The 5,165-nt window shown below is 48.6% G+C and overlaps 1 long non-coding RNA gene across 1 annotated transcript; it reads right to left on the reverse strand.

The window, feature by feature from the left end:
* Positions 1 to 597: 597 nt before the first annotated feature.
* On the reverse strand, positions 598 to 4,737 carry LOC120875111. Its single transcript, XR_005723818.1, has 2 exons — positions 1,085 to 4,737; positions 598 to 985 (listed from the first exon to the last, which is right to left on the reverse strand). It is a non-coding gene; the product is annotated as an uncharacterized LOC120875111 (long non-coding RNA).
* Between the last annotated feature and the right edge of the window lie 428 nt (positions 4,738 to 5,165).

The following is a 5,165-nucleotide window of genomic DNA, read 5'->3' on the forward strand; positions in this document are numbered from 1 at the left end:
GGAAGACCGGAGATCCCGCATGCTGCAACGAAGCCGAAGCCAAATAAATGTTTTTTAAAACATAAGAGTAAACTGGGACTTTCCTGGCAGTCCAGTCCCTTCCTATGCAGGGGGCGCACGTTTGATCCCTGCTCAAGGAGCTGAAATCCCACAACAGAAGCAATATTGTAACAAATTCAACACAGGCTCTTTAAAATAAAAAGTGAACTGAGGCACATTAAAAAAAAATTTTCGGTGCTTAGGAATGACCCTGTTTTAGAAAACATGAAGTTAAAATACAAACCACAGTAGCCTATGAAGTGAGAGCGAGATGCAGAGGTCCAGCCAACTAGCGAGTTAAGACGGCGCCTGGCAGCTTCTTGCTGCAGAGCCGAAGGAACATAAGCAGACCGTAGCGCTCACACACGTGGGAAGAAACCATGGAACTTTTCTCCGTAATCAGCCCCATGGACAAGAAAAGAGAGGGGGAAATAGCACAGCTGCAGAAATTAGAAACCTTCTAAAGACGGCAGGTTTACAAACTAACTTATCAGTAATTACATTAGATGCAAATGGACTAAAGATTCCCATGGAAAGACTAAGATGATCAGTCTGTTTTGTTTTGGTTTTTTTTCACTTAAAATGGATACTGTTTACAAGGGACACAGATAAATCATGAGATTGTGGACAGGGAAGGACTGGTCGTGCAAATACGCGCTGAAGGAGTCCGGGGCAGGCTGCTCCCCAGGAGCCATTTCTGGAGCGAGGCATGATGACGTGTCCAGGTGGATTCGTGCCTGCAGTTCACCCTCCAGTGGTCCAGAATACGACGTCCATGTACACACACACACACGCTCACTTCAGCAAAGAAAAGCCAGAGGAGGCAAGACGGGAAGCGCCGCCCAGGCAAGACGAAGGAGATAGGTTTGTGTGTGGTCTTTTTCTTTTCCGTCTCCTGGGCTCCCGCTTTCGGTGAGATGGGCCTGGTCTCTCCCGGCGAGCGCACCTGCGGAGAGCAGGTGGCGCAGGAGGCAGAAGCCTCTGAAGACAGAGCAGAGACAGGCAGATGGCGGGGAGCGGGGGGACCAGAACTGGGAGCACCAACCTGGCGGTGAGTTTCAGGGTCTTCCCCCCTGCGTCCCTGGCGGGACTCCGCTGCGCCAGAAGTCAGCCAGGGGCCGTGACAAAGACGGGGGCTCCAGAAGCCCTCTAGCTCTGGCTCAGCGAGGGGGGCGGTGGCTCTGTTTGCTGGTTTGGGGCCCCTGGCAGTCCCACCTGTAGCCGGGCTGCAGTCAAGGCAGCGGGGCTCACAGGCACCTTTTTAGGGATGAGACCCTCCTCTCCAGTCAGAGGAGACACGCTCCAGAGGGTGGGACCCACTTGCTTCGAGGGGAGGGGGAGAGCCAGGCCTTTTCTGTCTCAAGATGCAGGCTCAGTCGGGGGAGTGTTCAGGAGCGTGGGGTGAGTAAAGCCCCAGACTTCTGCCAGAGGACTGGAAAGTGGAGCCCCAGGCAGCCAGAAAGTGACAGAGACAAGCCAGGAAGGGGCTCCAGAGAGCAGCCAGGAAGTGGTTTACGACTTCTGGGCTCACCCCCAAGCTGCGTGCCACACCAAGTCCAAGAAGTGAGCCGCAGGACACAGCATTGCCCAGGCCCCGCACTGGCTACTGGGCAGTGCCCACCCAGGACAGAGTTCAGACAACACTGCAAAGGCTGCGAAAGCAGAGCTGGCGCTGAACCCGCCGTCCACACAAGGCCACTTGGAATATGCAGCTTGAACCGAACTGGGCTGACTGTTGCGAAAACAAAAATGTCACCATTCTCAACGGGGTTTAAACAAAACCAGACATTTATAACAGAATGTTTAAATTGCAGGATACAATCCAACATTATTCTGCATATGAAGAGCCAGGGAAAATGCAACCAACCCCCAAGGGAAATGAAATTCCAACGTCATCATGCCAGAAAAATCCTCATCAAAATATTAGCAAATAGAAGCAAGCAAAAAATAAAAAATAAAAACCACAACCACATGAAGATTATCTCAGAAAAACAAGGCTGGTTCCACATGGGAAAACGAATCAGTATGATCCCGATATTAGCAGTCTAAAGAAGCATATCAACTCATGTAAAGAAAGCACTGACAGAATTCAGTATCCGCCCATGATAAATACTCTCAGCAAACAAGAAACAGGAAAATCTTTACTAAATATAATAAATGACATCTCAAAGAAAGAGAGAAAAAACAAATCTACAGCTAATGTGATAGTTAATTCTGAACGACTGGGTGTTTTACTCTAAAATCAGAAACAAGGCAAAGATGTCCCCTGGATCCACTCAGTTCAGTTCAGTTCAGTCCAGCCGCTCAGTCATGTCCGACTCTTTGCGACCCCATGAACTGCAGCACGCCAGGCCTCCCTGTCCATCACCAACTCCCAGAGTTCACTCAGACTCACGTCCATCGTGTCGGTGGTGCCATCCAGCCATCTCAGCCTCTGTCAGCCCCTTCTCCTCCTGCCCCCAAACCCTCCCAGCATCAGAGTCTTTTCCAGTGAGTCAGCTCTCCGCATGAGGAGGCGTATCCACCGCTATTGACTACTGGACTAGCAGCCCTAGCCAGCGCAATACAATGGGAAAAATAAGTGACTTCCATGATAGGAGTGAGAAGACTCTCTGCTCACGCCTGCACGCGTGAGTGTGTGCTAAGTGACTTACATGATAGAAGTGAGAAGACTCTACTCACGCCTGCACGCGTGCGTGTGGGCTAAGTCGCTTCAGTTGTGTCCGATTCTTTGCAACCCCATGGCCTGTAGCCCATCAGGCTCCTCTGTCCATGGGATTCTTCAGGCAGGAATACTAGAATGGGCTGTCATGACCTTCTGCAGGGGACCGTCCCGACCCAGGGATCGAACCCACATCTTTTTCGTCTCCTGCATTGGCAGGCAGGTTCTCGACCACTGAGCTAACTGGGAAACCCCCTCTTTATTCATAGATGACAATAAAGTCTATATAGAAAATCCCAAATGTTCTACTTAAAAATATCTGAGTACAAATAAGTGAGGTTAGCAAGGTTGTAGGATACAAGGTCAAAACAACTTCAATTCTGCTTCTACTGGAAGCAAACAAGTGAAAACCAAAAATTTTAGAGGAATAACACTCTAGCTCCCTCAAAATTAAATACTTTGATACGAATCTAACAAAGCATGTGTAGGATCTGTGTGATGAGAACTGCAAAATGCTGATGAAAGAGACCAAGGATTAAATAAATAGAAAACTGTGTTCATGAGGGAGGAGATGCCATGTCGTTAAGAGGCCAGTTCTCCTCCAGAGTGACCCACTGACTTAGTGCAGCTCCAGTCAAAGTCTGTGGAGGAAGTTCTGTAGACATAGACAAAGTCACTCCCAAGTTTATACAGGAACGTAAAGGAACGACAGTAACCAAGACGATTCCGGAAGAGACGGGGAGACGCTGCAGGAGCCTCACCAACCGACTTTAGGGGTCACTGTCGGGGCCTCTCCGGTGGCCCCGCGGCTAAGACTCTCCTCCCAGTGCAAGGGGCCCAGGCTCAGTCCTTGGTCAGGGAACTAAATCGCACAGGCTGCAACTAAGACCTAGGGGAGCCAAATAAATAATTTGTTTTAAAAAGAGATTGTAAATCTGAAGTAATCAAAACAGTTGGCATTGTCAAAGGATAAGCACATTGATCCATATGAACAAACTGGAGTCCAGAAATAAACCCACACCAGTATAGTCAACTTTTACTCGGACTTATTATAATTCACATACCATGCAATTCACACATGCGAAGTTTCCAATTCAAAGTTTTTTAGGATATTCACCCATGTCACAATCATAGCACATTTTCATCACCCCCAAAAAGGAGCCTCAGGCTTATCAGCAGTCACTCCCCAATTCTTCCCCAGTTTCCCGGACTCCAGGTGTCTGCCGCCTATTCTGGGCGTTTCGTGCTAAGGGAGTCACACAGTGAGGTCTTCTGTGGCTTATTTTAGAAAGCAGATGCACATGTCATTACTCTGTTCTTTATTGCCAGGTAACCTTCCACTGTTTACTCCAGATTTATTATCTATTTATCAGTTGGACATTTATGTTGTTCCCACTTTTTGGCCATAAATAATGTTTCAATGGACACTTTGTACAAGATTGTTTTCTGAACGAGACTTTGTATGGACATATGTCTTCATTTCTCTTGAGTGTACACCTACAAGTGGAATTGCTGGGTCATGAGGTGACTCCATGTTTAGCAATTTGAGGAGCTGCTGTTTTGCAGACTGTTTTACGTTCTCACCAGCAGTATATCACGGCTCCAATTTCTGCACATTCTCCCCAGAGATGGTTACTTGTCAGTATTTTTATCACAGCCCCCCAGGGGTGAAGGGGCGTCTGCGTCCTCGCAGCTGGAGGTGCCTTCCCCACCGTGCCTCACGATGCTGGGCACACCCTCATGTGCTCACTGCTCAAGTGTGCATCTTCTTTGGAGAAACTGTTCAAATCCACTGCCCATGTTTCCACTGTGCTATGGCCCTCTTACTGTTGAGTTGCAAGACAGAATTCTCTTTATGTTTTGGATACAAGTCTCTTCAAAGTGGCAGATCCCTTTCATCAGCCTGAGGAAGTTCCTTTCCACTCCCGCTTTGTTGAGTGCAACCAATACGCTCTAACTGAGGTGTGAAGGTGATTCAACAGAGAAGGGACAGAATTTTCACTAACTGGACATTCATATGCCAAAAAAAAAAAAAATCCTTAGTGCAGTTCACTTCAGTTCAGTTCAGTCGCTCAATCGTGTCCGACTCTCCACGACCCCATGAATCGCAGCACGCCAGGCCTCCCTGTCCATCACCAACTCCCAGAGTCCACTCAGACTCACGTCCATCGAGTCCGTGATGCCATCCAGCCATCTCATCCTCGGTCATCCCCTTCTCCTCCTGCCCCCAATCCCTCCCAGCATCAGAGTCTTTTCCAACGAGTCAACTCTTCGCATGAGGTGGCCAAAGTACTGGAGCTTCAGCTTTAGCATCATTCCTTCCAAAGAACACCCAGGGCTGATCTCCTTCAGAATGGACTGGTTGGATCTCCTTGCAGCCCAAGGGACTCTCAAGAGTCTTCTCCAACACCACAGTTCAAAAGCATCAATTCTTCAGTGCTCAGCCTTCTTCACAGTCCATGTC

This window comes from Oryx dammah, unplaced genomic scaffold (assembly GCF_014754425.2).
Source record: "Oryx dammah isolate SB20612 unplaced genomic scaffold, SCBI_Odam_1.1 HiC_scaffold_16, whole genome shotgun sequence".
In the NCBI taxonomy this organism is placed as follows: Eukaryota; Metazoa; Chordata; class Mammalia; order Artiodactyla; family Bovidae; genus Oryx; species Oryx dammah.